Genomic DNA, 19456 nt, shown 5'->3' with positions numbered 1-19456 from the left:
CTCCTGCCACCGCCACATCCAGTTCGCCCAAACTGGGGCAAACAGGTAGAAACCCACCACTGCCGTCACACGGACAAAAATGGAGCCTCAATGAGTTACATTGAGCTGGCCACTCCCATGCTGCCCACGCCCACCCAGCCCTGCTATTAAACACAATCATGATGCAGCCCTCAATGAAATTGAGTTTGAGTTCCCTGCTTTAAGCAATGACAATCTAGCCTGTAGGGTAATGTCAATGATGACATGAAATCACTTGCACACTTTGCAGTTATTTGATAGATGACAATATTTACAATTAGAATTCTGCACAGAAATCTGAATGAAAACCTTTGAAAGCTCCAGATTCCACAATCCATCTTGAACCTTGAGGGCAACTCATTGTTAGCACTAGAAAAGCTATTTAAATTGAACAAAAAGGAGACAGAGACCAATTTAAAAAACAAAATCAAACAAGGAATTTACCAATCACACCTCTGGTCACAAACATGTTTCTCCAATGGATGGCAGCAAAAGAACTAGTATCCTTTTGTCTAAGGATAAGTTGGTAATTGGCTGTCTAAAACCTATGTGAGCTATATTTTGGATAGTTCTGGGGCAGTGAATAGAGAAAGTCTTTGAAGTTGGTCTGGATATCAGCAGGCAGCAGCTATCCATTGAGAAAGGTATATGTTGAACAAAGAAGAGATATGTGGCTCTGAAGGTGGCACTATACCACCAGAGAGCATACAAGACTGATCATCAACATTATGACAAGTACTGGCATCTAAATTGAATTGTTCGGTTTTGAGAACAAGAAGCTCCACAAACTTTTTCACTCTTCAAACTGTTGTAAAACACATTTAACTTTAATAGAAATGGAATTTTGCTTCCTCTCTCATTGTAGTTCAATATCAGCCCTTTTCATCTGCTAGCTAGATGAAGATAGTAAATGAAATCAGCTTTAAGTACATTGCTTAGGCTTGCACTTTACTGTACATTAAACCATAATATGATTGGTTTAGTTTGGTTTTAGTTTAGCATCTGGTATGAACCTAGCGAAATATGATGAGACACGCTTAAGCAAATAATGGCTTAGTGAGATACAGTATGTGACCTACAATTCAACTTCCTGTATTTGACCTCTGAGACTAAGAGCCAAAACATCTTTCAATATACAATCTGATTCCCACAGTGTGTAGCAGAATGACTGCAGTTATTCAGATAGACTCAGTTTGAAATTGTTATTACTGCTCCTGGTTTTTGTAGGCAAGTAATTGGAAAAGATTTATTAAAATAAATTATATAACTTATCTTTAGCCTGAATAGAAGGAATAAAATGAAAGGGAAACTCTCTATAGTTGTTGTTTTTTAAAAAGTTATATATCAGAAATAGAGGATGCATTACATTTTGTTGTTTTAACATTCCTATTTTGAACCACTGTGCAATTGCATTATTACGATACTTATATACAAATATGCACGCACACGCGCACACACACACACACACACACACACACACACTCCCTCCCTCTCTTGGCCCTTGCCTTTGAGCTTCCTGTTCCTGTGCAAGAAATGTATCCTAATGGCTGTCAGACTCCCAAGGGGCAGGGGTCTTAGCTAACTTTGTAGGCTGTCTGTGTCCAAGGCTTGGTTGAATCTTGCTGGGTGATGCAATGAAGGGCAATTTCCTATTGTGGCTGAATGGCTTTGACCTGAAGGATAATCCCATCATCCTGGAACTGACGTCTTTTGTTTTATAGATAGACTGGCTCAGTCTTTTGTCTTGTAGATAAGCTGGCACCAAAATATCTGCTGGGAGCAAGGAGCTGAGGTCTTTTGTTTCTGTTTACCTTCAGATTTTTTATTTCTCTTTTAGGAGAAATATTCTGCCTTTTTAATATTTCCTAGAATATTTCATTCTTCTAGGAGAAGGGAGGGTGCTAACTTTCTACACCACTTCACAGTGCTTTACAGTGCACTCTAACTTCCTAATGTTGTATGAAGATAGGGATAATTGACACTGAACATACGTCCAAAAGTACTTATACTTAAAAAACTTGCAAAATGTGGCTGCTGAAAGCATGCAGTGGTTTGAGACCTGAGTTCAAATAGTGGGATACAGTAAAATTTCTCACCAGGGAAGAAATAAGTCTTGTCTGAAGATCTGCAGTATACTTATGGAAAATTAACTATAATGTAATTCTGAACTGCAGCACTAGAATCAATTGGCTCAGCTACTGAATGCAGATCATGAAGTAGGACTGAACAGCATACAAGTGATTTTAGACAGGTAGAAAGAACAAGAGTAGTGATGTCCTTGGAATTACCTAATTATTTGAAATCAGGTAATTTTAAATGTGAGAGATGATAGGAAGGCTGAGAACAAAATAGAAGCCAGCAGACGTAAAGATAAACAGGTGAGTCACCTGTCAACTGAGCTCATAAGCTCATAATTGGCAATTTAATCCAGGTAAAAAGAAACCTGGAAAGAAGCACTTCATATCATTTAAAAATACTGTCTTAATTACCTTAGTATAAATGAAGATGGGAAATTATTGAATGCACTCTTAAATAGTATTAGAGATATCTGACTGAGAGAAGTGTACTGCCTTTACTTAAATTCTAAAATAAAAGCCTGCTTATGGTACAAATGATACTGGCTTTTCATTTGTCAAAAGCACTGCCAAATCTGAGAACTTTCTCCATTTGTGCAGCGTGGTTCCTGAATAAAAGGCAATACAATATTCAATTCTACCATGATGGCAAAGTTATGAGCAGAAGAAAAAAAAAAAGAAAAGACTATATTTTTCTATAACATATTCAGTGTCTCTTGTTTTTTGAAACTGTTTCAGATCAGGAATAAGGAAAATGTATGGATGCTGAAAATACGTGAGACATGATGATAGATGCTATATTTATATAAGAGTGCTGAAGGCAGATAATTAATGTAATTATTGAAATCTAACCTTCAGGAGTGTTAGGTTAGATTAAGTATCACATTGTTGGGTACACTAGACTGTGCACTTGTGAACTTTAGGAAGATATGCATTGAAGTGTAATACAGTACACAACTGTACACAGTAAACAGCTTCTCATAAGCAGTGTGAAACACATGTTTTAAACCCTATGGCCAGTTTAGCTTTCAGTTTCTAAACTGAAATTATTACTAATATTATTAGTTGCAAATCTTAAGATCTTTAACTTTCCAGCTATAAAATATTGCTTTATCAGTAAAGATTCTGAGGATGTTAAATTCTCTAGCTGCCGCCAAATAACAAAATGTACAGATATATAAAATAGGCTTACAACTTTGCTGAGGATAAATCCTGTTAGTCATTTCCCCTACTAGAAAGCTTCCAAAATATTTGAAACTTTTCCCCCATCCCTATATTGATTTTGGAGGGTGGTGTTTGGAAGTGAATTGCAATAGTAAGAGGGATGGGATTAGAACATACTTTTTAAAAGGGTCACAAAGGTGTGACATTTAAGAGTACTGATAAGGAATTGTTTATTTCCTGATATGGGTAGGATAACAAAAGGGTAACATCCTTTGCAATGCCGGACATTATTATCTTCTGATATCACATCCTGCTTTTTAGGGAAAAAAATACAATCCAAATGAGATAGGAAAAGTACAATTTCATTTCCCCAGCTTCAACTGGTACATGCACATCAGGGTATACACGAACATACAATATAAACACACTGTTTAAAAATGAGCCTGCAGATATAGTTCAGATCAAGTGGCTCTAAAAGAATATCTGCGTTCTAAATCATGAAATGTGACTGATGAATTAATTATTTAATTTTATATTAGTTGCAGAAGCTTTTAGGCTTATCATAGTTTCTAAAAGCACAGAATTTAGCATAAAATAATTCCAAGTTTACTTAACATCTCATTCCACTTTCAGACATTTAAAATATTCTCTCTGCTTTATTCAAATATTGCATGAGTAGATTTGTAAAAGGAACATTAATCACAGAGCAAGTTCTCATTTATATCCATGCTAATCATTCATGTTAACTTTGCTCATTCTGAATCACATTACAATGAATATACTGTAGCATATATAATCTTTGAATCCAATAGGTTTTTAATGCAATTAAAAGTGGATCCTCTTTATTTTCAAACTCTAATTTCTACCAACTTATGTTTCATTTCACTGTAGGCTAGTAGAAGCATAGCAGGTGATTATATATAATATATGATTATTATTATATATAAATCAACCTTGAAAATTGGGACGTATAATTTAACTAGGGATTACTCTGTCATATTATTTCTGTTAAGTATTGAGATGTTTGGAACTGGTATTTCTTACTGATTTATCCCAAGAACACAGGGCCTGTTTTTATTGTTTCATTTTGTTCTGACTTTGAAAAGCAATGAAAGTTTTAACAAGACTTTCTTCTGTAATGTCGGCCCATTTGATCAGATCGCTGTGACCTGCCCTTTCTACTTTTTTTTTTTTTGGCTGTTCCACAAAGTTAAATCCAGCCTTTTCTATTCTGTAAAACACTGGCCAATCTGTTGAATTGGTGCTATCATCCATAAAAGATTAAAACGGTTAACAGTAAAAAAAAAAAAAAAAAAAAGTGGTATACCGGTAATTCACAAGCTCTGTAAAACATTTTTTAATTACTTGGAAGGTATTTTTCCATGCCTAAAAATCAAAAATTACCTTTCAACGTAAAGATATGAGATTGACATTTTACTAAATTCTCAATGTGATGATTTTAAGTGGGTAGGAATGCTGCTCTGTTCTCTAAGTATACTGTACATCAGTTGTTTCAGCTGTAAAACAAATTCATTTCTTTTTTCTTTTTTTTGAGTGTTCAAACTCTTGCCTCAGAGTTCAAATCAATCGAATCACTGTTATTGCAGCTTTTTTTTCTTTCTTTTAGTTTCCGTTCTTTTGTTCTTTTTCTTTTACAGACACATTGTGCCAGATGATTTTCATATCAATAATAGCTCTGTTCCTGTGTACTATTTGAATAATGAAAGAACATAAATTTGCCACTTTTGCCTTCAAAGGTAGCTGTGTGCTGTCTATTTTTCTTGATATTAAATTTGTTGTAGTAGAGGATGCTACCAATTTTTGTTTTTAACAAATCCTATCTCTTTGCCAGTCGTAGTTTGCTAATGAGCTAGTATTAGATAATTTTCTAACCTTTCCTGTCAAAAAAACCCCATCTTTCCCATCTTCCAGTTTTTGAAACAGAAAAAAGCAACCTCTTTATTCAGTTCAATTTTCATTATCTTAAATGAAATAACATGTTTGTGTCATATAATGTGATATCCAAATAATTAATGTTTAAACCAATTCTAGATTCTTATGTTTGGTGTGAAATTCCATTAAATGCTTTATTGCAGAAGTAGTTTATTAAAATAGATATTTTATTTCATTGAAAAGTTATTCAGTGAAAGAATAATTGATAACTATGCTGGATGAAGAACTCCCACATATAAAACTCCCACAAACTGCACCACAGAAACCATGTTATTGTATCTCAATGTATAACTTTAAATCTCTTTGGACAAATGGAGACAAATAGCTTTCTTTCAAAAGTTTTGATGTACTAGAAGCATTCCAATGAACAATGCAGATGCACTGAGGAAACAATATAACTTTAAGATGTACCAAGAGCTATCTGTTAAATATATTGGCTTGTTACAAGGCTTTCATAAGTTAGAAGCTCTGATGCAATCAAATGCCTATTCACTCAGCTATGCTCCACATTTTCCTGAAATATGGAGATCTCATATTTTTTAAGGAATAAAGATCATGAGCAAAATGTCTAAAAGATGGAAATAATGAGGAGCTACCAAGTGAAACACTGTGGGAGGAGGAGAAGGTTAGGCTAAATTTATTTCAAGTGACAATCTTAATGCAATGTTGATATACGAGGCGGAACTGCACATCATTCACATATGCATGTGACAAAAACCAGATGGTTACTTTTCCCAGTGGAAAAAAAAAAACAGCTTTGGAAAAGGATTTAGAGAAGAGAAGGCAGCAGGAAGAGAAGTTTTTCCTTTTCTCTGACTCATTCCATAAGATTTCTACCCACCCATTGTTTTTCTCTAGAAAAAGAGCTTTGGTCAATTTGCTGGCAGAGATTATTCAGCATTTGCTTTTTAGAACTTTTTTTGCAGTGTCATTTTTATGGTTTAGAAATAACCCATTTTAATGCATTCGGATATTTTTTCTTTTCATTGTTGGTTGCCTTGAACAATTTGCCATTGACTAAGTGTGAATATTTACAGACTTCGGGTTTTAGTGAGATTTACTCCCTAGTTAACAGCTACAGCATTGTAACTTTGCTTATTTTCAAAGGCATCTCTTTGGTTGGAAAATTACTTTTCCTTCCAGTTCTTATGCTTTGCTTAAAGAAAGCCATATTATTCAAAGCACAAAAAGCACGTCCATCATTCACAGTTGCTTGTGATTAAGTATTATTTTCTTATTCATGCTTAAGGGCTGTATCGTTCTATTTTTATCTTGCCTGTATCCTCACTATGGCCTGTAAGCCTATGCCACACCTTTAATCTTTTAAGCTTCTCAGCAAATAATGATAGTCTCTCTGAAACACCTTTAAATATTTGCAGGGGTAGGATGCTACTGTTCAAACTAATATGAGCTTCTAAGATGAACACACATTTACTCCTATTCAGAAATTATTGTAAATGCTGCAGTGCATTCATCGCTGTAATGATATTGTAATAATTAACAAATGGACACATTCTGCTACATTTAATAAGAAATATCAAAGACATAACCCAACTTGCTTCTGTTTATAGGAGTTTAGGGGAATTTAATTTATTCTGTGGACTGAATTATTTCCATAACCCTATTTTTCCCCTGAGTAAGAAAGAGGCATGGGGAAGAAAGCCCTGGAAATAATAATAGGTAATTCTTAAAATTCAAAGAAGATGTTCCAAGTAACACACCCAACCAAAGAAGACTCCGGGGCAGGCATTTCCTCAAAGTTCCATTTTATTAGAGATGTCATATTGGCACATCTGGGAAAACCCGAATCTGAAAGCTCCTGAATCTTCCCCTCCCAAAGGAAAGTCAAAGTCCCTTTTTTAAATACTTACTTGATCACCTTATGAGAGGGGGGTGCGCACCCCCCAGCTGCACCCCATTTTTGCTAGCAGAGGCACTGTGGGCTGGTCATTTGCTATTTCCAGACTGGTCTCGTGGGCCAGATCTAAGCACCACGTGGGCTGGATCCTGCCCATGGGTCTTGAGATTGACACCTCTGGTCTAGCACAATGGAGGCACTGGAAATTCATTGTTATAGTAGCTGTGGGTGTTATTCTGTGATGCTGCTTAGGGCTTTCCATCAGTTTTTTGTGGTACCTGTGAAACTCAGGGAGTTAAAGCCCACACATCTTAAAAGTTGCTGAGTTTGAAAATCACTGATTTAAAGTATGACATGGAAAAATAAGGCCAGTTTTGAGCATCACCCTTATATCCCAGAATTCTTTTCTGCCCTGCATATAAAGGTAGTCCTCAACGTACGACCACAATTGAGCCCAGAATTAATTGTTAAGTGAGAAATTTACTAAGTGAGAAATTTGTTAAATGAATTTTGCTCCATTGTATGACTATTCTTGCCACATTTGTCAAGTTAATCACTGCAGTTGTTAAATTAGTAATATGGTAGTTAAATGAATCTGGTTTTCCCATTGGCTTTGCTTGTCAGAAGGTTGCTTATCACATGACCCCTGAACACTGAAACCGTCATAAATATAAACCAGTCATCAAGCATCTAAGTGTAAATCATGTGACCATGGAGATGCTACAATGGTCATAAGTGTGAAAAAAAGTCATAAGTCATTTTTTTGTGTTGTCCTAACTGAACGGTCACTAAATTAACTGTTGTAGGTTGTATCTATACTCTGGAAGAATCCTCAGAAAATTAAAATAAGAGACAGCACAGTAATGATTTAATTAGAACTGTGTCTGAAAAATTGTTTGGAGCCTCATAAAAGTATGGTGCCCCCCTTCTGTTCAATAAAATATATATTTTTAAAAAGGCTTCTGAACAAACCTGAAACCAATTACTTAAGAAGTTTACTTACTAGTTACTAGCACTTTTTACTTACTAGCACTTTTTTTCAGGTTGGTGTGGAGGTCTGGAAAAGACAGATGCTTTAAGGAATAGTAGAGAATTGCTGTGCTCATAAAAGGTCCAATGCAATTCTTTTGGAATATTTTTAGAAATGTGTATTATTTAGTAATGTGTATTACTCTATTATTTAGTAATGCACCAGCTGCCCTAGAAAAAAAGAGAAACAAATGGAGGTGATACAGATCACCTCCATTTTGAGACTAGATGGGGAAACACAATATCGTAAGTTTGCTTCCTCATAAGTGGACATTTTGTGATTGACTACATTCCCTATTTATTTTCCCATTTGGTGAAAATAAACATCATTCCTCCCCTTTGAGGGACCATAAATCCAGATGATCAGAATTCAGTCACCTGCTGCTGCTGTTTGAAGAGACATGAAATGTGGTTATTTGTCCTTAGCTTCTTGACTCTATTTTAGCTATATAATGCCTGATCTTCTTTCTCAGATGAAGTCATGTATTGTTTTGTTGGGGTAATATGGAAAAGTTTAGTTGGTAATGCTTATTGAATTTTCTTAATAATACTCAGTTACAAATTTCTGGGAATATTTTTTTAAAAAAGTGGAAAAAGTTTTCCAGGCATCAATTGATCAAATGTCACAAACATAGTCATAAAATTATTCTAAATTTGCTGCTTAGTTGATGGATGAAAGAAAATTCCTCCCAGATTTATCTAGTTAGCAATAAATTTAAACAGATCATCTGCTCTGTTTGAGAGATGCTGCAAGAGATGTGATTGGATAACTCTATAAGCAACATTGCAAATGCTGGAGAAAATGGTAACTCCAGACCAGGGTGTCAAACTTGCGACAAGAAGTCGCAAGTTGACATATTGCAATTTTCCCCTTTGCTAAACGGGGTGGGCATTGCCAGCGCGTAATCATCTGGCCTGCAGGCCACAAGTTTGACACCGGACTATGACAAAGTTTTTCTAACTTGGAAGCAATTACCTTGGTAGTACAGTGGTTTAAAGCACCCTGTTATTAACACAGCTGCCTGCAATTTACTGCAAGTTCGAATCTTACCAGGCTCAAGGTTGACTCAGCCTTCCATCCTTTCTAAGGTAGGTTAAATGAGGACCCAGTTTGTGGGGGCAATAAGCTGACTTTGTATAAAATATACAAAAGTATGAAGGCTATTGCTTAATGCATTGTAAGCCGCCCTGAGTCTCCGGAGAAGGACGGCATATAAATCAAATTAAAAAAAAAATTACCATACTGCAAGAGTCCCTTTTGCTTTCAGTCACAGCAGCTCCATCTACAATTTCATGTTAGTAATGATCTGTAACAAACTATTCTTATTAAAGGAACCAAGTTAAAACCACTGTGAAACTTTTCTCCAAGCAAAAAAAACTGCCAGAGTACTACCCGTGAGAGAAAAATATGGGATGGGAAATCTGTAGTCATTACTTCAGTCAGTCTGAACTTAGGTAAGGTACAAAGAAAGTGAAAGATAAAATATAAAATCTCTTTATTTGGAGAGCTTGTTATTGCTTTCTTAAAATACCAAGAAAAGCAGAATCAAATCATGCCTAAAGAAAACTAAATAGAGGTGTTAGACAAATTAGATAAATTATTATGTGAGAATAATATCAGGCACAGGATATGAAAAATTTTCTAATATAGTGTAACATAAAATTGCTAGTTGATGGATGACACGGAACTTTCAGTAATGATTGGTTCATTCTCTACAAATGTATCTGTTTGATGTAATTGGATGAGGAGATGGGTTCTAAATACCTTCGGCAACACATTTGCTAGATTTGCATCTCTGAGTAAATTAGGAGAAGCAGAGCAGATCCTGGAGGTGAAGTGAAGAGAAGAATCACTTGGAGTCATTAAGTTCTCACAAACTCTTATTGAATTCCATTAACTCTTATCTAGTACCAATTTAGTGTTGACCATTAATTGACTAGATTTTTATGTATAGGCATGGGCAATAAATCAGCTTAACTGGAACTTATTGTGTGGCCTGATTCTTCGTGTCTGACAATAAGCCACAGTTGTCTGGACTATTGCCCCACCATAAAACATTGTTTACAACTCATAAAGACTAGTTCATGCATCCCAATAAGCCCAAACCAAACTACAATGTAGCACAGTTTACACTGTGTAAACTGAATTACTGAGATGAGATTAGATTTGTCTTCCTATTATGTGCTTCCTATTATATTTGGAGACATACATCTTTCTTTTGCAAGACCAGAATACTAAACCTTATTCCAGAAATGCTTAACAACTGCTCATTTCCAATGGTATTTTTAATTTATGGCAAGCTTTTTACATCTCTCATTAGATATTTCTGTATAGTTGCAGAGCAGGTTGTTATCAGAAACACAAAACAGGTCTGATGTGTTGTTGTGCTCTTTGGATCTAGATCCGTACATGTTTGGTAAAATGAGAACCAACATGAGGAGGAGATGCAGAAAGATAAGTTTTGAATCATTCATATATGTACATATTTCAAGCCTCTGCAATTCAATTGGGAAGTGGGGAAAAAACAGCTGTTGTAATGTTGTCTGAATCCCAAAGCAAAAAGATGTGATGAGGTTAAGAATCTTCTCCAATGGAAATATATATTTCCCCCATGGGCTGCTGAACTAAGCAAGTTTCTAGCAAAATTGGAAGCATTCCAGTACAAAGAAAAAGTAACCCCCCATACCAAAAACAGTAGAAAGATAGGACCATGCTTAGCTAGGCATGCTTTGCAATCATGCCAATTATAATGAAGATATAAACCAGGTTTATGTTATCTGGGTCACAGTAATCCAAAAAACCACTATATAGCAACAAAGAGAACAATCAATTCTTTGATGGCATCTAACAGTTCTTTGCAATTCACACATCACAACCCTACGCTAAATGTAAAGTACAGTACTTTTAAGTGTGTTAACAAAACAAGTAGAAAGCCTTTGAGACATTATTTAGCACATTTACATAGTGAGCTTCTTGATTATTTATTTATTTGTAAAATTTGTCGACTATCTTGTTGCAGGGCTACTTTGAGTGGCTTACAACAATAAGGAAAAATGAACTGTAAACAAAAAATTAAAATGAATAATAAAAAAATGACAATACATCAATACAATAACAAAAAGATGCACAGGTGGGAAGCATAAAACAAGGGGAAGGAAGTGGAGTCTGCCGTGAATCCAGCAGTCACCTTCAGCATGGAACATCCTCATTTGGTCCCCAGGCCAACTGGCAGAGCCAGGGCTTCAGGTTCTTGAAGAAGGATAGGAGGCAGTTCTTAACACAAAGTTGGGTGCTGCAACCGAGAAGCCTTTTCTTCTGGAACCCGATAGTTGGAGTTCTTTGACTGATGAGATCCATAGAAGGCCCTCTCTGCCAGAACAAGGATGGCCTTGGCCTAGTGGGATGATACAGTTTATCTAATAGCCATTAAGGGCTTTAAAAGCCACAGCAATAGCAATAGCAATAGCACTTAAGACTTATATATTGCTTTACAGTGCTTTATAGTCCTCTCTAAGCGGTTTACAGAGTCAGCATATTGCCCCCAACAATCTGGATCCTCATTTTACCCACTTCGGAAGAATGGAAGGCTGAGTCAACCTTGAGCCGGTGACACTCAAACTGCAGTCAGCAGTCAGCCGAATTAGCTGCAGTACTTCATTCTAATCACTGGAGGCAGGCTGGAAGCCAGTGAAGTTTGAATAGCAGAAATGCACTATGGACCATCCTTAGTGCCCCAAAGACTGCTCTGGCTGCCACACTTTGCACTAGCTGAAGCTTCTGAATGGATTTCAAGGGTAACCCCATGTAGAGTGCATTGCAGTAGTCCAGATGAGAGATGACTAGAGCTTGAGTAACTGAGCACTTGATGGCTTTGTAGGAAAAAGACCAGTTTGATCTAGTGGTTAAAGCACCAAGTTAGAAGCCAGGAAATGTGATTATATTATTGTTCAAGTAGAGTTGAATTAAGCATACTTGGAATGACTGTTTAAATATGAATGATTTGCCTCTCAAATATATATATTTATGTTTTTTAAAATAGATATAAATTCAACTTACAGAACCAAAGAATATTATATGAGAGGCACAGCTTCAGAAATATTACAGCAATTTGATGTTTCCCAGATTTTTTAAGACTACAGAAGAAATCCTATGCTAGCTGGGGATAACTTGTTGGGAAAAGAAGTTTGTGTGGATGATGGGAGTTCTAATCCAATACATTTGGAAGACACCGCGTTGAGTATCCTCCAGGGATACTCCGCCTCGTCAATTTAGTACAACAGATAGACGTTCAGCATGGGAAACAGCAAAAAGAAATGCACCGCCATTTAAATCTCTGCTTACAAAACACATTAGGCGGAAACGTGGGCGGATTAACACAATATGTGAAATGATGGTTCGTATAGTCCTGCTTTGCTGACCAAGGTGTAGTGAGTAGTAAAAGCTTTGCTTTTAAAAATTACTAAAGTCCGCACAACACAGCCAGCTGAAATGCAGGTGGCTTTTGATTCTGTCTTCCCGATCCCATCTGATCACCCGAGATCGCTCGCTTTGTTTTAAATTCCGCAGCTTTCTTAAAGGACACCCCTACCCCCCCTCCACAAAAGCAAAGAAAGGGGCTCAGCTCTGCAGGAGGAGCGAACGAAGCGCACTGGCACCTGTGGATCCTAACGTTCCGCTGGAGGAGCCAGCCCTCCCGGGGAAAACCTGAATGGGAACCACTGAAACTCCTCCCGCCGAGGAAGGGAAGAAAGACGGCGAGCGCTGGGAATCGTCGCTCCTCCCTCCGGTGTTCACGAGGTCCGAGACGTCAGTTGTGCATTGGCAGTTTCCGGAACCGCTGACATGAGAGCCCCTTTCTTGCAAAGTATCAGGTGAGAAATTCAGAGGTTGAAGCGGGAGCGATGCTGTTTTCCCAAACGGGATGGGAATCGTTCGTGAGCTGGCGAAGAAGCACACGGTGGGGTTCCTGGCAACCTGGGAATGAGGCTCGAACAATGATAAACCAGATGGGAGTGCAGGGCTTATATAAATGAAGCTAATTTGGAGCGACAGGAGCAGAATAGCTAAGATGTCAGGAATGCACAGAAAACCGGAAGCGTTTTAATCAATTTAGTGTCTAAATTTCTTCCAAGACCTCTAGAAATGCACATACGTGAATAGCTTTCTCTAATTCTGTGTGCCTATTCATTCAAAAATAAATTTCAGAAACTTCAAGGGGGCCTTTGCCTGCTCATATAACATTTTTGATTGGACGTTTCTCATAGAAAAATGAATTTCTCAAGTACTTCTCACCTTGCTGGCTAGCTTCAGCTTCCAGAAAAGGCTTCCTTTGAATGCCAGCTATTCAAAGATGCGATTTTGGCTTAGTTGAAAGAATGAACCTAGCCATTGTTTGCACAACTTGGGTTGTGGTGAGGACCCACAGTACTTTCTGGGCCGAAGGTAAATTTACAGTTCAAATTGTGTTCAAGGAGGTTAGCCTCATAACTTTATGTTATGTCAGAAAGGTGTTTTTTCCAGAATACTTGGATAAGAAGCAAAATGTGTTCAAAGAAAAACCAGAAAGTCCAGTTGCCTCTTGAAAAAGCACCTTTGGGACAACCATGACCTGGATGGCTAAGAATCTCCATAGACATTATGTCAGAAAGTTTACACATGCACATCATGGTCCAAAACTGCCATTAGGTCCTTGCATCCTGACATCTGATGCAAGGAGAGAAATTGTATTTTTTGCATCATTATGACACATGTTTCATTACTCCCCCCATCCCCACTATTTTTGGCTCATGCAAAAAAGTAGAGCCAAGATAAGTGAGTAGAAGAAACATATCTACAATTTAATCCAAATTTAATTTGGATCAGATCAATTAGATTTGATAAACTTAATTCTTCCTGTAGCTAAGCCATTTCCCTTCAGTTTGATGTCAGCATTTGCAAAGATTTTGCAAAACTTTGTGGGCCTCAGGTTTGGGCATTCCTGGTTTGCAGGTTGGTGTCATATATGAACCAAGTTATCGGAAGCAGCCTTAGATATTTTTGTTAGAATCGGGGCTAAATATGAGATGTTCTTTAGCCACTACTGATTTGCTAGGAAAGTTATTTATGTTAAAACATAAATAACAGATAAAAGTACCAAATATGTTGGTGCCAATACTATCAGACTAACAACAGAATAATAGAAGAACAGAATTAGAAGGGACCTTGGAGGTCTTCTAGTCCAACACCCAGGTCAACCAGGAAACCCTATACCATTTCAGACAAATTCTTAAAAACCTCTACTGTTGGAGCATAACTTATGGAGGTAGGTTGTTCCACTGATTAATTCCACTATTTCACTATTTTTGAAAAAATCCAGAAAGATTTTTGTAAAAGATTTCTCATGCATATGTTGTTATCATTACGATTATATAGTCAGATGTTAGGATTTGGCATTTTTATCTACCTATCAAGTCTTTCCTAAGGACCTGGAAGGGGCAGATGTTTTTGTTTGATGATGTTTAAAGCTATCATCACAGGATGTAAGCTGTTCCAAGTAAAGCTGCATTTTGCAATTGACTGATGGTGATTTTTCAGTGTCTATGGTGTTCAAGTGGTGCTCCAGATGTTTTGAGATTGCACCCAAGGCGCCTATTCTTTTTGGTACTATCTTTGCTTTCTTTTGTAAAAGTCATTTTACTTTTATTTACAGCTCTTCATAGTTTCTGATTTTCTTCAGTTCTTTCTCTTCTCTTCTGCTACCTCCAGATCCTATCCAGATTTTTTCATATCAACAGTTGTTAAATTTTATTAATATTACAGGTAGTCTTTAACATTTGAAGTTACAATAACACTGAAAGAAGTGACTTACGATCAGTTCTCACACTTATGACTGTTGCAGCATCCCAATGGTCACATGATCAAAACGGAAATTGATATGCATTGAAGATGGTTGCAGCATTCTAGAGTCACATGATCATCATTTACAACTTTCCCAGGGAAACTGGATTCACTTAATGACTACTTGATTTGCATAAAGACCGCAACAAAAAAGGCAAGTGATTCACTTAACCACTGCATCACTTAGCAAAAAAAATTCTAGTCTCAATTGTGGTCATAAGTCAAGGACTACTTGTATTATATCCTACCTTTTCGTAGGATATAACTTACCTATTATTATGGATGGTTACATCCAGATGTAACCAGATGTTACATCTGGAAGTAACCAGCCATATGTTTAGACTGGATATGGCATTTTTAACCACCTATCGAGTCCTTCCCAAAGACATGGGATATGATTTATTATATATACAACAATGTAAAGTCACAGCTGCCAGTTCTTTAGCTGGTATTTGCCTTCATACGAATCAAGTTCTTCCCAAGAATGTAGTATTTCATAATATATTGGTTTAATATATACGTGAATCCAAGCAGCTAGCCTTTGTAATGTACAGATGAAAATTTCGTCAATGCACAGAGTTTCTAGGTGATATCTTTCAGTTTGTTTTTCAGATCTTGATATTCAGATCAGATCAGTTATACACTAGGAACAACTTTCATCCTGCAACAATACCTTTAACATTGTCAAACAACATTTGTCTATTCCAGGTCCTTGGGAAGGACTCAATAGGTAGATAAAAATAGCAAATCCACTCTAAATATCTGGCTGACTGTGTGATGAATGGACTCTGGGTGGCATACAAAACTACAAAATGTATGAAAAACAGCTAAGAACCAGTAAATTGGACAGACAGCTCAAGCTAAAATGATCTAATAACAAAATAAGCAAAACAAAAGAGACCTTAAACAAATAATAAATATCACACTATAACCCTGTGAAATGGACTGGTCTGACAAAGAGTGACTGGGCTAAAGTCACCTAGCCGGCTTTCAAGCCTAAGGGTGGGGCTGAACTCATCATAGTCTTCTGGTTTCTATTCTGCAACCTGAAGCACAATTAAAAAATTATCTGCTCTAGCATTAATTAAAATTTCTTTTCCTCAATCCCAAACTCTAAACAAATACTTATGCCCTTATGCTTGATTTACTTTAAATCCATACTTCTGCACTTCAACTCTCAACATACTTTTCATAATAGAGAAATCAGAAACATGTACAATTTTAAATGAGTCAATGTAAACTCTTAACCTTCCAATGTAAAACATAAACAGTGGGTAACCTAAGAAAAAAACATTTGAAATCCAATATTTCTGGGAAAACATTCATAGTTTTGGGGCTCTTCATTGGTTTTAATTGTGCTACCGAAAGGATTAAATGACAGTTCTTTCTAAAGTACAGTCGATATTTCTCTCATTTCATTATTCTCCATATATAACAAAGAGTTTGTCTTTCTAATCGCATTTTAAAGAACATTTTGAAGAAAAAACAAGCCAAGTTTCGGTGACGGTTTCTGAAGACTTAAATAATTCTCTTGTTTTGCCTCTTACTTTTCAAGCATTAGTTTTTTGGAAATGAACTTGCAAGTCAAAGAGAATAGGTTTTGGATAATTAATAATATTGACATATTTACAATTTAACTGAATGTATGATTATATTTCATATACTGCTTGATATAGAAAAGCAGTGTTGGAATTATATTGATTATATTTCTATTGATATAGAAAAGCAGTGTTGGAATCATATTCAATTAACTAAAACTCAGCTTCCATGCAAAATTGGTGCACATATCTAGGTTTGGTGCTTCCATATTCTATTTCAATCATATTGCATGTCTTGATGAAATCTTCAGTAACTAAGCTGCTTATCTTTTGTTTAGGTGCTGCCTCAGAGGGATCTATGACAATTTGCCACAGCCAAGTCACCATGGCCAACTCGCCATGGCCAACTCATCATAGCCAACTTGCCACAGCCAACTTGCCGCGGGACAGCTCGCTGCAGGACAAGACTTACACTAATATCAAAAAAAATGGTGGAATGGAAGCATTAAAGAAAGGATACAAAAGGAGGGACAGAATAAAATGTGAATGACAAAAACTAAAATATTTTTTATTCGTTTTAAATAGTTGAATTGAAATTGTTAAATTGTCCTCCGGCAAGTTGGCCCATGGTGAGTTAGCTGTGGTGAGTTATCCCTCAGCAAGTTAGCTATGGCGCGTTGGCTGTGGCAAATTGTCCCATTCTGGCCTAAGAGCATCACTGCAAATCCATTATTGCCACATTTTCTCTGAGGTTGCAAGTCCAGTGGTTTTCCATTGGTGGAAGCTCTACATCTCTTAGATTTGCCTCTTCCCTCTTCTTTCTTCAAAGCAAAGTGCCGTTGCACTTTGCCACTATCACTTTTTTCTTCAGAAGCAATTGGAGTTTTCCCCCCCTTTGGTTTCACTGTGAAAACTTTTTATTTCACTACAAAAACGAGCAGAGCAAGGAAATAATAAAAGTAGGGATGAAATAAGGTGATGGCTGGAATGCCAAGTATCCTCCAGTACCCTCTCTTCCCGTTGACCTGCTGGTGGCTTTTTTATCTTTTTCTTCCTCATTATCCCCATTCCAAGGAGAGGCAAAGCGGACACTGACAAAGAAGTATGAAATTATTGTGTAGGAAGTGCCCAAATTAAGGAAACTTCCTGGAGGCTGCAAGTATTAGGTGGTAGGCTGTGCCAAATTCGTTGGGGGGTTGACAGATTGAGCTGCAGTGAAGAAAGCAGGGGTTGTACTATAAGGTGTAAAAAAAAGATTCTGTTCCTGTCTCATGTATTTGCAATGAGAGGCAAGGGTTCAAGTGGAAACCCTGAAAAAAATCCTCCTTTTATGGAATTCTTCCTACTGGTACCTTATCAAGGGCATTAACTGATACTTGTTCCTGGAACAAAAGCTAATGAATAAGTACTTTTCTGTATCTTTTTTTTCCTCTTCTGAATAGCTCACAGTGTCTTCCTATAGAATACACATTGTTCTTTCAAATTTGTTTTCTTTTTTTCTATATGAGTTTTAGGCTTTTGGCATGCTACCCTTCTGATTTGTTGGTTGGAACTATGACAGTGATCCAAATTGATCCAAGACTGGTGTATATGCCTATAGCTTCGGGCAACTGAGTGGAGTTCATTGGTTATTATGTTCTAAACAATCTAATCCTGTGAAATATGTTAAGAGTTTGACATGGGCTTGGGCTTTCTGGCTGAATAATCTAGACTGAAGTCCAGGCTACTCCCCCTCCCCCTCCCAATGTCACGCTGCCTTCTGTTCTGCTATTGTGAACTGGTACAGTCTATTTTTGCAAGAGTCATTATCTGCAATTATCCATTATGAGAAGAAAGAGGTTATTGTGGCCAAAGTCTGCTTACCTTTGAAGTTTTGCCCTTTGCTTTGTCAGGCATTGCTGAGTTAATGAAGAGCAAGAACAGAACACAGAAGTGATTTCACTATCCAAAGCTGGGAAATTTGGGTTTCGGAAGGATAACTACCTGGGACAGGTAAAATATGGGCCATATAGATGATGTTAGATAATGCTTGTCAAGGTTTATTTTATAGTACACAAATACTTAATTTCATTTTTATTTGACTTTATTGTTTGTATTATTGCTTGTTACTCTAATATCAAATGTACTGCCTGGTTGCAATGTGTATAGAATGAAATGAGATCATCTGTATGCTTCAGAATGTAGAAGTTTGGTTTAGTGACCCATCCCAAAGAAATGGAAAGGGAGTAAAAATGATAGAAATTGAATAGTGTTATGGCAGAGGCCTCGGAGATACATCATTTGAAGTCAATGTGATCTTCTCAAGATGCAGATTAGGTAGTAGGCACATGACATAAAAGAAAGGAAACCAGTAGATCCTTCCTTCCTTCCCAAAATGGAACTAACTATCTGTGAGAAATGTTGTGCTTGTTTCATTTGGCAGAAAAAAATGGGAGAATATTTTACAAGCCCAAGGAACATGAACAGGAACATGAGATAAAAGTCTAAGGATATAATTTTCAAAGATGTAAAATAATAGTAAGTAAGTAAGTAAGTAAGTACCCTCTAGTTTCCTTTCTTTTATGTCATGCACCTACTTGTATAAATAGGAATCTACGAGTAGAATAGTCATAAAGTGTGGTTCTAAAGTAAACTTAACTAAAGAATATATATATATAATTAGTGGGCAAACTGATTAGAATTATACTAGGTATCTGAAGGATAATGAAACATTAGTCTTATGCCTGGCTTATTTACTATCATATTTTTCACAATGTTGCTAAATTAAAGTATTATTCTGAACATGGGAGGATTAGATTCTTCATATCAGCAAAAGCTAGTACCTAAATTTTAAAATTGTATTTCAGTCTTTATTGGTAGTGTGCTAGAAAAAGCTTGGTTACAGTATAGTAGATGCCATGTTTCAAATTGATTTTTGCCTGCTAGAGGCAGTTTCTGCTTCATT

The 19456-nt window shown here is 36.6% G+C and overlaps 1 protein-coding gene across 1 annotated transcript in view; it reads left to right on the top strand.

Moving 5' to 3' along the window:
* Positions 1-12917: 12917 nt before the first annotated feature.
* The window catches only part of XPNPEP1 (X-prolyl aminopeptidase 1), a 37882-nt gene continuing 31343 nt past the window's right edge, over positions 12918-19456 (top strand). Inside the window, exons 1-2 of the mRNA XM_070946424.1 lie at positions 12918-12969; positions 18405-18504. The gene's annotated coding sequence lies outside the window, so the exon portion shown is untranslated. The remainder of the gene's footprint in view (positions 12970-18404; positions 18505-19456) is intronic.

Source organism: Pituophis catenifer, unplaced genomic scaffold, assembly GCF_029215685.1.
Source record: "Pituophis catenifer annectens isolate HBS135680 unplaced genomic scaffold, rPitCat1.0.hap2 SCAF_6, whole genome shotgun sequence".
In the NCBI taxonomy this organism is placed as follows: Eukaryota; Metazoa; Chordata; class Lepidosauria; order Squamata; family Colubridae; genus Pituophis; species Pituophis catenifer.
The sequence above is the reverse complement of the archived record's forward strand: the minus strand, read 5'-3'. Positions and strand labels throughout refer to the sequence as shown.